This window comes from Pseudophryne corroboree, chromosome 3 (assembly GCF_028390025.1).
Source record: "Pseudophryne corroboree isolate aPseCor3 chromosome 3, aPseCor3.hap2, whole genome shotgun sequence".
Lineage (NCBI taxonomy): Eukaryota > Metazoa > Chordata > Amphibia > Anura > Myobatrachidae > Pseudophryne > Pseudophryne corroboree.
This window is the reverse complement of record NC_086446.1, coordinates 115025475-115035161: the sequence shown is the minus strand read 5'-3', so window position 1 is coordinate 115035161 and position 9687 is coordinate 115025475. Positions and strand designations below refer to the sequence as shown.

General features: G+C 41.9%; 37 non-coding genes and 6 pseudogenes across 37 annotated transcripts; all 43 read left to right on the top strand.

Annotated features, from left to right (window-relative positions):
• The first annotated feature begins 7 nt into the window (after window positions 1–7).
• On the top strand, window positions 8–126 carry LOC135064321 (5S ribosomal RNA). The gene has a single exon (XR_010250630.1). It is a non-coding gene; the product is annotated as a 5S ribosomal RNA (ribosomal RNA).
• A 107-nt stretch (window positions 127–233) lies between these two features.
• Window positions 234–352, top strand: LOC134889070 (5S ribosomal RNA; annotated as a pseudogene).
• Window positions 353–459: 107 nt separating this feature from the next.
• On the top strand, window positions 460–578 carry LOC134892350 (5S ribosomal RNA). The gene has a single exon (XR_010171558.1). It is a non-coding gene; the product is annotated as a 5S ribosomal RNA (ribosomal RNA).
• A 107-nt stretch (window positions 579–685) lies between these two features.
• On the top strand, window positions 686–804 carry LOC135059457 (5S ribosomal RNA). Its single transcript, XR_010245859.1, has one exon. It is a non-coding gene; the product is annotated as a 5S ribosomal RNA (ribosomal RNA).
• Window positions 805–911: 107 nt separating this feature from the next.
• LOC134894501 (5S ribosomal RNA) lies at window positions 912–1030 on the top strand (annotated as a pseudogene).
• Window positions 1031–1137: 107 nt separating this feature from the next.
• LOC135061124 (5S ribosomal RNA) lies at window positions 1138–1256 on the top strand. Its single transcript, XR_010247515.1, has one exon. It is a non-coding gene; the product is annotated as a 5S ribosomal RNA (ribosomal RNA).
• Window positions 1257–1363: 107 nt separating this feature from the next.
• Window positions 1364–1482, top strand: LOC135060494 (5S ribosomal RNA). The gene has a single exon (XR_010246887.1). It is a non-coding gene; the product is annotated as a 5S ribosomal RNA (ribosomal RNA).
• Window positions 1483–1589: 107 nt separating this feature from the next.
• On the top strand, window positions 1590–1708 carry LOC135068275 (5S ribosomal RNA). Its single transcript, XR_010254479.1, has one exon. It is a non-coding gene; the product is annotated as a 5S ribosomal RNA (ribosomal RNA).
• Window positions 1709–1815: 107 nt separating this feature from the next.
• LOC135058623 (5S ribosomal RNA) lies at window positions 1816–1934 on the top strand. Its single transcript, XR_010245049.1, has one exon. It is a non-coding gene; the product is annotated as a 5S ribosomal RNA (ribosomal RNA).
• A 107-nt stretch (window positions 1935–2041) lies between these two features.
• LOC134892338 (5S ribosomal RNA) lies at window positions 2042–2160 on the top strand. Its single transcript, XR_010171557.1, has one exon. It is a non-coding gene; the product is annotated as a 5S ribosomal RNA (ribosomal RNA).
• A 107-nt stretch (window positions 2161–2267) lies between these two features.
• Window positions 2268–2386, top strand: LOC134901929 (5S ribosomal RNA). The gene has a single exon (XR_010175405.1). It is a non-coding gene; the product is annotated as a 5S ribosomal RNA (ribosomal RNA).
• A 107-nt stretch (window positions 2387–2493) lies between these two features.
• On the top strand, window positions 2494–2612 carry LOC134889140 (5S ribosomal RNA; annotated as a pseudogene).
• Window positions 2613–2719: 107 nt separating this feature from the next.
• Window positions 2720–2838, top strand: LOC135067201 (5S ribosomal RNA). The gene has a single exon (XR_010253423.1). It is a non-coding gene; the product is annotated as a 5S ribosomal RNA (ribosomal RNA).
• A 107-nt stretch (window positions 2839–2945) lies between these two features.
• Window positions 2946–3064, top strand: LOC135069202 (5S ribosomal RNA). Its single transcript, XR_010255390.1, has one exon. It is a non-coding gene; the product is annotated as a 5S ribosomal RNA (ribosomal RNA).
• Window positions 3065–3171: 107 nt separating this feature from the next.
• Window positions 3172–3290, top strand: LOC134892326 (5S ribosomal RNA). Its single transcript, XR_010171556.1, has one exon. It is a non-coding gene; the product is annotated as a 5S ribosomal RNA (ribosomal RNA).
• A 107-nt stretch (window positions 3291–3397) lies between these two features.
• LOC134892313 (5S ribosomal RNA) lies at window positions 3398–3516 on the top strand. Its single transcript, XR_010171553.1, has one exon. It is a non-coding gene; the product is annotated as a 5S ribosomal RNA (ribosomal RNA).
• Window positions 3517–3623: 107 nt separating this feature from the next.
• On the top strand, window positions 3624–3742 carry LOC135061122 (5S ribosomal RNA). The gene has a single exon (XR_010247513.1). It is a non-coding gene; the product is annotated as a 5S ribosomal RNA (ribosomal RNA).
• A 107-nt stretch (window positions 3743–3849) lies between these two features.
• Window positions 3850–3968, top strand: LOC135065753 (5S ribosomal RNA). Its single transcript, XR_010252026.1, has one exon. It is a non-coding gene; the product is annotated as a 5S ribosomal RNA (ribosomal RNA).
• Window positions 3969–4075: 107 nt separating this feature from the next.
• On the top strand, window positions 4076–4194 carry LOC135062693 (5S ribosomal RNA). The gene has a single exon (XR_010249040.1). It is a non-coding gene; the product is annotated as a 5S ribosomal RNA (ribosomal RNA).
• Window positions 4195–4301: 107 nt separating this feature from the next.
• Window positions 4302–4420, top strand: LOC134885823 (5S ribosomal RNA). Its single transcript, XR_010169927.1, has one exon. It is a non-coding gene; the product is annotated as a 5S ribosomal RNA (ribosomal RNA).
• A 107-nt stretch (window positions 4421–4527) lies between these two features.
• LOC134892302 (5S ribosomal RNA) lies at window positions 4528–4646 on the top strand. The gene has a single exon (XR_010171552.1). It is a non-coding gene; the product is annotated as a 5S ribosomal RNA (ribosomal RNA).
• A 107-nt stretch (window positions 4647–4753) lies between these two features.
• On the top strand, window positions 4754–4880 carry LOC134886653 (5S ribosomal RNA; annotated as a pseudogene).
• Window positions 4881–4987: 107 nt separating this feature from the next.
• Window positions 4988–5106, top strand: LOC135061121 (5S ribosomal RNA). Its single transcript, XR_010247512.1, has one exon. It is a non-coding gene; the product is annotated as a 5S ribosomal RNA (ribosomal RNA).
• A 107-nt stretch (window positions 5107–5213) lies between these two features.
• LOC135058722 (5S ribosomal RNA) lies at window positions 5214–5332 on the top strand. Its single transcript, XR_010245146.1, has one exon. It is a non-coding gene; the product is annotated as a 5S ribosomal RNA (ribosomal RNA).
• Window positions 5333–5439: 107 nt separating this feature from the next.
• Window positions 5440–5558, top strand: LOC135064837 (5S ribosomal RNA). The gene has a single exon (XR_010251134.1). It is a non-coding gene; the product is annotated as a 5S ribosomal RNA (ribosomal RNA).
• Window positions 5559–5665: 107 nt separating this feature from the next.
• On the top strand, window positions 5666–5784 carry LOC135062549 (5S ribosomal RNA). Its single transcript, XR_010248897.1, has one exon. It is a non-coding gene; the product is annotated as a 5S ribosomal RNA (ribosomal RNA).
• A 107-nt stretch (window positions 5785–5891) lies between these two features.
• LOC135059456 (5S ribosomal RNA) lies at window positions 5892–6010 on the top strand. The gene has a single exon (XR_010245858.1). It is a non-coding gene; the product is annotated as a 5S ribosomal RNA (ribosomal RNA).
• A 107-nt stretch (window positions 6011–6117) lies between these two features.
• Window positions 6118–6236, top strand: LOC135062548 (5S ribosomal RNA). The gene has a single exon (XR_010248896.1). It is a non-coding gene; the product is annotated as a 5S ribosomal RNA (ribosomal RNA).
• Window positions 6237–6343: 107 nt separating this feature from the next.
• LOC135059455 (5S ribosomal RNA) lies at window positions 6344–6462 on the top strand. The gene has a single exon (XR_010245857.1). It is a non-coding gene; the product is annotated as a 5S ribosomal RNA (ribosomal RNA).
• Window positions 6463–6569: 107 nt separating this feature from the next.
• Window positions 6570–6688, top strand: LOC135068922 (5S ribosomal RNA). The gene has a single exon (XR_010255113.1). It is a non-coding gene; the product is annotated as a 5S ribosomal RNA (ribosomal RNA).
• A 107-nt stretch (window positions 6689–6795) lies between these two features.
• Window positions 6796–6914, top strand: LOC134901455 (5S ribosomal RNA). The gene has a single exon (XR_010174947.1). It is a non-coding gene; the product is annotated as a 5S ribosomal RNA (ribosomal RNA).
• A 107-nt stretch (window positions 6915–7021) lies between these two features.
• On the top strand, window positions 7022–7140 carry LOC135061120 (5S ribosomal RNA). Its single transcript, XR_010247511.1, has one exon. It is a non-coding gene; the product is annotated as a 5S ribosomal RNA (ribosomal RNA).
• Window positions 7141–7247: 107 nt separating this feature from the next.
• LOC134884410 (5S ribosomal RNA) lies at window positions 7248–7366 on the top strand. The gene has a single exon (XR_010168558.1). It is a non-coding gene; the product is annotated as a 5S ribosomal RNA (ribosomal RNA).
• A 107-nt stretch (window positions 7367–7473) lies between these two features.
• LOC135059453 (5S ribosomal RNA) lies at window positions 7474–7592 on the top strand. Its single transcript, XR_010245855.1, has one exon. It is a non-coding gene; the product is annotated as a 5S ribosomal RNA (ribosomal RNA).
• Window positions 7593–7699: 107 nt separating this feature from the next.
• LOC134888872 (5S ribosomal RNA) lies at window positions 7700–7818 on the top strand (annotated as a pseudogene).
• Window positions 7819–7925: 107 nt separating this feature from the next.
• Window positions 7926–8044, top strand: LOC135058622 (5S ribosomal RNA). The gene has a single exon (XR_010245048.1). It is a non-coding gene; the product is annotated as a 5S ribosomal RNA (ribosomal RNA).
• A 107-nt stretch (window positions 8045–8151) lies between these two features.
• Window positions 8152–8270, top strand: LOC134888110 (5S ribosomal RNA; annotated as a pseudogene).
• Window positions 8271–8377: 107 nt separating this feature from the next.
• On the top strand, window positions 8378–8496 carry LOC135060427 (5S ribosomal RNA). Its single transcript, XR_010246821.1, has one exon. It is a non-coding gene; the product is annotated as a 5S ribosomal RNA (ribosomal RNA).
• Window positions 8497–8603: 107 nt separating this feature from the next.
• Window positions 8604–8722, top strand: LOC135064628 (5S ribosomal RNA). Its single transcript, XR_010250933.1, has one exon. It is a non-coding gene; the product is annotated as a 5S ribosomal RNA (ribosomal RNA).
• Window positions 8723–8829: 107 nt separating this feature from the next.
• Window positions 8830–8948, top strand: LOC135068315 (5S ribosomal RNA). Its single transcript, XR_010254519.1, has one exon. It is a non-coding gene; the product is annotated as a 5S ribosomal RNA (ribosomal RNA).
• Window positions 8949–9055: 107 nt separating this feature from the next.
• On the top strand, window positions 9056–9174 carry LOC135064279 (5S ribosomal RNA). Its single transcript, XR_010250589.1, has one exon. It is a non-coding gene; the product is annotated as a 5S ribosomal RNA (ribosomal RNA).
• A 107-nt stretch (window positions 9175–9281) lies between these two features.
• LOC135066533 (5S ribosomal RNA) lies at window positions 9282–9400 on the top strand. The gene has a single exon (XR_010252780.1). It is a non-coding gene; the product is annotated as a 5S ribosomal RNA (ribosomal RNA).
• A 107-nt stretch (window positions 9401–9507) lies between these two features.
• Window positions 9508–9626, top strand: LOC135059452 (5S ribosomal RNA). Its single transcript, XR_010245854.1, has one exon. It is a non-coding gene; the product is annotated as a 5S ribosomal RNA (ribosomal RNA).
• Window positions 9627–9687: the final 61 nt, after the last annotated feature.

The window sequence follows — 9687 nt, the reverse complement described above, 5'->3', positions numbered from 1 at the left end:
AAAGCTCATCTACAGCCACACCACACTGGATACGCACAATCTCATCTGATCTTGGAAGCTAAGCAGTGTTGGGCCTGGTTAGTACTTGGATGGGAGACCACCTGGGAATACAAGGTGCTGTAGATAATTTTATACTGCCAACACCGTTCTGTTGATGCATTCCAATTTTAAACGTATTCATTTATGAACCAGTAGTTAGAAGTAGAAAAGTTCTAACAGAAACCACAAAGCTCATCTAAAGCCACACCACACTGGGTACGCCCAATCTCATCTGATCTTGGAAGCTAAGCAGTGTTGGGCCTGCTTAGTACTTGGATGGGAGACCACCTGGGAATACAAGGTGCTGTAGATATTTTTATACTGCCAACACCGTTCTGTTGATGCATTCCATTTTCAAACGTATTCATTTATGAACCAGTAGTTAGAAGTAGAAAAGTTCTAACAGAAACCACAAAGCTCATCTACAGCCACACCACACTGGATACGCCCAATCTCATCTGATCTTGGAAGCTAAGCAGTGTTGGGCCTGGTTAGTACTTGGATGGGAGACCACCTGGGAATACAAGGTGCTGTAGATAATTTTATACTGCCAACACCGTTCTGTTGAGGCATTCCATTTTCAAACGTATTCATTTATGAACCAGTAGTTAGAAGTAGAAAAGTTCTAACAGAAACCACAAAGCTCATCTACAGCCACACCACACTGGGTACGCCCAATCTCATCTGATCTTGGAAGCTAAGCAGTGTTGGGCCTGGTTAGTACTTGGATGGGAGACCACCTGGGAATACAAGGTGCTGTAGATATTTTTATACTGCCAACACCGTTCTGTTGATGCATTCCATTTTCAAACGTATTCATTTATGAACCAGTAGTTAGAAGTAGAAAAGTTCTAACAGAAACCACAAAGCTCATCTACAGCCACACCACACTGGATACGCCCCATCTCATCTGATCTTGGAAGCTAATCAGTATTGGGCCTGGTTAGTACTTGGATGGGAGACCACCTGGGAATAAAAGGTGTTGTAGATATTTTTATACTGCCAACACCGTTCTGTTGATGCATTCCATTTTCAAATGTATTCATTTATGAACCAGTAGTTAGAAGTAGAAAAGTTCAAACAGAAACCACAAAGCTCATCTACAGCCACACCACACTGGATACGCCCAATCTCATCTGATCTTGGAAGCTAAGCAGTGTTGGGCCTGGTTAGTACTTGGATGGGAGACCACCTGGGAATAAAAGGTGCTGTAGATATTTTTATACTGCCAACACCGTTCTGTTGATGCATTCCATTTTCAAATGTATTCATTTATGAACCAGTAGTTAGAAGTAGAAAAGTTCTAACAGAAACCACAAAGCTCATCTACAGCCACACCACACTGGATACGCCTAATCTCATCTGATCTTGGAAGCTAAGCAGTGTTGGGCCTGGTTAGTACTTGGATGGGAGACCACCTGGGAATACAAGGTGCTGTAGATATTTTTATACTACCAACACCGTTCTGTTGATGCATTCCATTTTCAAACGTATTCGTTTATGAACCAGTAGTTAGAAGTAGAAAAGTTCTAACAGAAACCAATAAGTTCATCTACAGCAACACCACACTGGATATGCCCAATCTCATCTGATCTTGGAAGCTAAGCAGTGTTGGGCCTGGTTAGTACTTGGATGGGAGACCACCTGGGAATGCAAGGTGCTGTAGATATTTTTATACTGCCAACACCGTTCTGTTGATGCATTCCATTTTCAAACGTATTAATTTATGAACCAGTAGTTAGAAGTAGAAAAGTTCAAACAGAAACCACAAAGCTCATCTACAGCCACACCACACTGGATACGCCCAATCTCATCTGATCTTGGAAGCTAAGCAGTGTTGGGCCTGGTTAGTATTTGGATGGGAGACCACCTGGAAATACAAGGTGCTGTAGATATTTTTATACTGCCAACACCGTTCTGTTGATGCATTCCATTTTCAAACGTATTCATTTATGAACCAGTAGTTAGAAGTAGAAAAGTTCTAACAGAAACCACAAAGCTCATCTACAGCCACACCACACTGGATACGCCCAATCTCATCTGATCTTGGAAGCTAAGCAGTGTTGGGCCTGGTTAGTACTTGGATGGGAGACCACCTGGGAATACAAGGTGCTGTAGATATTTTTATACTGCCAACACCGTTCTGTTGATGCATTCCATTTTCAAACGTATTCATTTATGAACCAGTAGTTAGAAGTAGAAAAGTTCTAACAGAAACCACAAAGCTCATCTACAGCCACACCACGCTGGATACGCCCAATCTCATCTGATCTTGGAAGCTAAGCAGTGTTGGGCCTGGTTAGTACTTGGATGGGAGACCACCTGGGAATACAAGGTGCTGTAGATATTTTTATACTGCCAACACCGTTCTGTTGATGCATTCCATTTTCAAACGTATTCATTTATGAACCAGTAGTTAGAAGTAGAAAAGTTCTAACAGAAACCACAAAGCTCATCTACAGCCACAGCACACTGGGTACGCCCAATCTCATCTGATCTTGGAAGCTAAGCAGTGTTGAGCCTGGTTAGTACTTGCATGGGAGACCACCTGGGAATACAAGGTGCTGTAGATATTTTTATACTACCAACACCGTTCTGTTGATGCATTCCATTTTCAAACGTATTCGTTTATGAACCAGTAGTTAGAAGTAGAAAAGTTCTAACAGAAACCATAAAGCTCATCTACAGCCACACCACACTGGCTACGCCCAATCTCCTCTGATCTTGGAAGCTAAGCAGTGTTGGGCCTGGTTAGTACTTGGATGGGAGACCACCTGGGAATACAAGGTGCTGTAGATATTTTTATACTGCCAACACCGTTCTGTTGATGCATTCAATTTTCAAATGTATTCATTTATGAACCAGTAGTTAGAAGTAGAAAAGTTCAAACAGAAATCATAAAGCTCATCTACAGCCACACCACACTGGATACGCCCAATCTCATCTGATCTTGGAAGCTAAGCAGTGTTGGGCCTGTTTAGTACTTGGATTGGAGACCACCTGGGAATAAAAGGTGCTGTAGATATTTTTATACTGCCAACACCGTTCTGTTGATGCATTCCATTTTCAAACTTATTCATTTATGAACCAGTAGTTAGAAGTAGAAAAGTTCTAACAGAAACCACAAAGCTCATCTACAGCCACACCACACTGGATACGCCCAATCTCATCTGATCTTGGAAGCTAAGCAGTGTTGGGCCTGGTTAGTACTTGGATGGGAGACCACCTGGGAATACAAGGTGCTGTAGATATTTTTATACTGCCAACACCGTTCTGTTGATGCATTCCATTTTCAAACGTATTCATTTATGAACCAGTAGTTAGAAGTAGAAAAGTTCTAACAGAAACCACAAAGCTCATCTACAGCCACACCACACTGGATACGCCCAATCTCATCTGATCTTGGAAGCTAAGCAGTGTTGGGCCTGGTTAGTACTTGGATGGGAGACCACCTGGGAATACAAGGTGCTGTAGATATTTTTATACTGCCAACACCGTTCTGTTGATGCATTCCATTTTCAAATGTATTCTTTTATGAACCAGTAGTTAGAAGTAGAAAAGTTCAAACAGAAACCACAAAGCTCATCTACAGCCACACCACACTGGATACGCCCAATCTCATCTGATCTTGGAAGCTAAGCAGTGTTGGGCCTGGTTAGTACTTGGATGGGAGACCACCTGGGAATAAAAGGTGCTGTAGATATTTTTATACTGCCAACACCGTTCTGTTGATGCATTCCATTTTCAAACGTATTCATTTATGAACCAGTAGTTAGAAGTAGAAAAGTTCTAACAGAAACCACAAAGCTCATCTACAGTCACACCACACTGGATACGCCCAATCTCATCTGTTCTTGGAAGCTAAGCAGTGTTGGGCCTGGTTAGTACTTGGATGGGAGACCACCTGGGAATACAAGGTGCTGTAGATATTTTTATACTGCCAACACCGTTCTGTTGATGCATTCCATTTTCAAACGTATTCGTTTATGAACCAGTAGTTAGAAGCAGAAAAGTTCTAACAGAAACCATAAAGCTCATCTACAGCCACACCACACTGGATACGCCCAATCTCCTCTGATCTTGGAAGCTAAGCAGTGTTGGGCCTGGTTAGTACTTGGATGGGAGACCACCTGGGAATACAAGGTGCTGTAGATATTTTTATACTGCCAACACCGTTCTGTTGATGCATTCAATTTTCAAATGTATTCATTTATGAACCAGTAGTTAGAAGTAGAAAAGTTCAAACAGAAACCATAAAGCTCATCTACAGCCACACCACACTGGATACGCCCAATCTCATCTGATCTTGGAAGCTAAGCAGTGTTGGGCCTGTTTAGTACTTGGATTGGAAACCACCTGGGAATAAAAGGTGCTGTAGATATTTTTATACTGCCAACACCGTTCTGTTGATGCATTCCATTTTCAAACTTATTCATTTATGAACCAGTAGTTAGAAGTAGAAAAGTTCTAACAGAAACCACAAAGCTCATCTACAGCCACACCACACTGGATACGCCCAATCTCATCTGATCTTGGAAGCTAAGCAGTGTTGGGCCTGGTTAGTACTTGGATGGGAGACCACCTGGGAATACAAGGTGCTGTAGATATTTTTATACTGCCAACACCGTTCTGTTGATGCATTCCATTTTCAAACGTATTCATTTATGAACCAGTAGTTAGAAGTAGAAAAGTTCTAACAGAAACCACAAAGCTCATCTACAGCCACACCACACTGGATACGCCCAATCTCATCTGATCATCTGATCTTGGAAGCTAAGCAGTGTTGGGCCTGGTTAGTACTTGGATGGGAGACCACCTGGGAATACAAGGTGCTGTAGATATTTTTATACTGCCAACACCGTTCTGTTGATGCATTCCATTTTCAAATGTATTCTTTTATGAACCAGTAGTTAGAAGTAGAAAAGTTCAAACAGAAACCACAAAGCTCATCTACAGCCACACCACACTGGATACGCCCAATCTCATCTGATCTTGGAAGCTAAGCAGTGTTGGGCCTGGTTAGTACTTGGATGGGAGACCACCTGGGAATAAAAGGTGCTGTAGATATTTTTATACTGCCAACACCGTTCTGTTGATGCATTCCATTTTCAAACGTATTCATTTATGAACCAGTAGTTAGAAGTAGAAAAGTTCTAACAGAAACCACAAAGCTCATCTACAGCCACACCACACTGGATACACCCAATCTCATCTGTTCTTGGAAGCTAAGCAGTGTTGGGCCTGGTTAGTACTTGGATGGGAGACCACCTGGGAATACAAGGTGCTGTAGATATTTTTATACTGCCAACACCGTTCTGTTGATGCATTCCATTTTCAAACGTATTCATTTATGAACCAGTAGTTAGAAGTAGAAAAGTTCTAACAGAAACCAGAAAGCTCATCTACAGCCACACCACACTGGATACGCCCAATCTCATCTGATCTTGGAAACTAAGCAGTGTTGGGCCTGGTTAGTACTTGGATGGGAGACCACCTGGGAATACAAGGTGCTGTAGATATTTTTATACTACCAACACCGTTCAGTTGATGCATTCCATTTTCAAACGTATTCGTTTATGAACCAGTAGTTAGAAGCAGAAAAGTTCTAACAGAAACCATAAAGCTCATCTACAGCCACACCACACTGGATACGCTCAATCTCATCTGATCTTGGAAGCTAAGCGGTGTTGGGCCTGGTTAGTACTTGGATGGGAGACCACCTGGGAATACAAGGTGCTGTAGATATTTTTATACTGCCAACACCGTTCTGTTGATGCATTCCATTTTCAAACGTATTCATTTATGAACCAGTAGTTAGAAGTAGAAAAGTTCTAACAGAAACCACAAAGCTCATCTACAGCCACACCACACTGGGTACGCCCAATCTCATCTGATCTTGGAAGCTAAGCAGTGTTGGGCCTGGTTAGTACTTGGATGGGAGACCACCTGGGAATACAAGGTGCTGTAGATATTTTTATACTACCAACACCGTTCTGTTGATGCATTCCATTTTCAAACGTATTTGTTTATGAACCAGTAGTTAGAAGTAGAAAAGTTCTAACAGAAACCATAAAGCTCATCTACAGCCACACCACACTGGATACGCTCAATCTCATCTGATCTTGGAAGCTAAGCGGTGTTGGGCCTGGTTAGTACTTGGATGGGAGACCACCTGGGAATACAAGGTGCTGTAGATATTTTTATACTGCCAACACCGTTCTGTTGATGCATTCCATTTTCAAACGTATTCATTTATGAACCAGTAGTTAGAAGTAGAAAAGTTCTAACAGAAACCACAAAGCTCATCTACAGCCACACCACACTGGGTACGCCCAATCTCATCTGATCTTGGAAGCTAAGCAGTGTTGGGCCTGGTTAGTACTTGGATGGGAGACCACCTGGGAATACAAGGTGCTGTAGATATTTTTATACTGCCAACACCGTTCTGTTGATGCATTCCATTTTCAAACGTATTCATTTATGAACCAGTAGTTAGAAGTAGAAAAGTTCTAACAGAAACCACAAAGCTCATCTACAGCCACACCACACTGGGTACGCCCAATCTCATCTGATCTTGGAAGCTAAGCAGTATTGGGCCTGGTTAGTACTTGGATGGGAGACCACCTGGGAATACAAGGTGCTGTAGATATTTTTATACTACCAACACCGTTCTGTTGATGCATTCCATTTTCAAACGTATTCGTTTATGAACCAGTAGTTAGAAGTAGAAAAGTTCTAACAGAAACCATAAAGCTCATCTACAGCCACACCACACTGGATACGCCCAATCTCATCTGATCTTGGAAGCTAAGCAGTGTTGGGCCTGGTTAGTACTTCGATGGGAGACCACCTGGGAATACAAGGTGCTGTAGATATTTTTATACTGCCAACACCGTTCTGTTGATGCATTCAATATTCAAATGTATTCATTTATGAACCAGTAGTTAGAAGTAGAAAAGTTCAAACAGAAACCACAAAGCTCATCTACAGCCACACCACACTGGATACGCCCAATCTCATCTGATCTTGGAAGCTAAGCAGTGTTGGGCCTGGTTAGTACTTGGATGGGAGACCACCTGGGAATAAAAGGTGCTGTAGATATTTTTATACTGCCATCACCGTTCTGTTGATGCATTCCATTTTCAAATGTATTCATTTATGAACCAGTAGTTAGAAGTAGAAAAGTTCAAACAGAAACCACAAAGCTCATCTACAGCCACACCACACTGGATACGCCCAATCTCATCTGATCTTGTAAGCTAAGCAGTGTTGGGCCTGGTTAGTACTTGGATGGGAGACCACCTGGGAATAAAAGGTGCTGTAGATATTTTTATACTGCCAACACCGTTCTGTTGATGCATTCCATTTTCAAACGTATTCATTTATGAACCAGTAGTTAGAAGTAGAAAAGTTCTAACAGAAACCACAAAGCTCATCTACAGCCACACCACACTGGGTACGCCCAATCTCATCTGATCTTGGAAGCTAAGCAGTGTTGGGCCTGGTTAGTACTTGGATGGGAGACCACCTGGGAATACAAGGTGCTGTAGATAATTTTATACTGCCAACACCGTTCTGTTGATGCATTCCATTTTCAAACGTATTCATTTATGAACCAGTAGTTAGAAGTAGAAAAGTTCTAACAGAAACCACAAAGCTCATCTACAGCCACACCACACTGGGTACGCCCAATCTCATCTGATCTTGGAAACTAAGCAGTGTTGGTCCTGGTTAGTACTTGGATGGGAGACCACCTGGGAATACAAGGTGCTGTAGATAATTTTATACTGCCAACACCGTTCTGTTGATGCATTCCATATTCAAACGTTTTCATTTATGAACCAGTATTTAGAAGTAGAAAAGTTCTAACAGAAACCACAAAGCTCATCTACAGCCACACCACACTGGATACGCCCAATCTCATCTGATCTTGGAAGCTAAGCAGTGTTGGGCCTGGTTAGTATTTGGATGGGAGACCACCTGGAAATACAAGGTGCTGTAGATATTTTTATACTGCCAACACCGTTCTGTTGATGCATTCCATTTTCAAATGTATTCATTTATGAACCAGTAGTTAGAAGTAGAAAAGTTCTAACAGAAACCACAAAGCTCATCTACAGCCACACCACACTGGAGACGCCCAATCTCATCTGATCTTGGAAGCTAAGCAGAGTTGTGCCTGGTTAGTACTTGGATGGGAGACCACCTGGGAATACAAGGTGCTGTAGATATTTTTATACTGCCAACACCGTTCTGTTGATGCATTCCATTTTCAAACGTATTCATTTATGAACAAGTAGTTAGAAGTAGAAAAGTTCTAACAGAAGCCATAAAGCTCATCTACAGCCACACCACACTGGATACGCCCAATCTCATCTGATCTTGGAAGCTAAGCAGTGTTGGGCCTGGTTAGTACTTGGATGGGAGACCACCTAGGAATACAAGGTGCTGTAGATAATTTTATACTGCCAACACCGTTCTGTTGATGCATTCCATTTTAAAACGTATTCATTTATGAACCAGTAGTTAGAAGTAGAAAAGGTCTAACAGAAACCACAAAGCTCATCTACAGCCACACCACACTGGAAACGCCCAATCTCATCTGATCTTGAAAGCTAAGCAGTGTTGGGCCTGGTTAGTACTTGGATGGGAGACCACCAGGGAATACAAGGTGCTGTAGATATTTTTATCCTGCCAACACCGTTCTGTTGATGCATTCCATTTACAAACATATTCATTTATGAACCAGTAGTTAGAAGTAGAAAAGTTCTAATAGAAACCACAAAGCTCATCTACAGCCACACCACACTGGATACGCCCAATCTCATCTGATCTTGGAAGCTAAGCAGTGTTGGGCCTGGTTAGTATTTGGATGGGAGACCACCTGGAAATACAAGGTGCAGTAGATATTTTTATACTGCCAACACCGTTCTGTTGATGCATTCCATTTTAAAACGTATTCATTTATGAACCAGTAGTTAGAAGTAGAAAAGTTCTAACAGAAACCAGAAAATTCATCTACAGCAACACCACACTGGATACGCCCAATCTCATATGATCTTGGAAGCTAAGCAGTGTTGGGCCTGGTTAGTACTTGGATGGGAGACCACCTGGGAATACAAGGTGCTGTAGATATTTTTATACTGCCAACACCGTTCTGTTGTTGCATTCAATTTTCAAACGTATTCATTTATGAACCAGTAGTTAGAAGTAGAAAAGTTCTAACAGAAACCACAAAGCTCATCTACAGCCACACCACACTGGATACGCCCAATCTCATCTGATCTTGGAAGCTAAGCAGTGTTGGGCCTGGTTAGTACTTGGATGGAATACCACCTGGGAATACAAGGTGCTGTAGATAATTTTATACTGCCAACACCGTTCTGTTGATGCATTCCATTTTCAAACGTATTCATTTATGAACCAGTAGTTAGAAGTAGAAAAGTTCTAACAGAAACCACAAAGCTCATCTACAGCCACACCACACTGGGTACGCCCAATCTCATCTGATCTTGGAAGCTAAGCAGTGTTGGGCCTGGTTAGTACTTGGATGGGAGACCACCTGGGAATACAAGGTGCTGTAGATATTTTTATACTGCCAACACCGTTCTGTTGATGCATTCCATTTTCAAACGTATTCGTTTATGA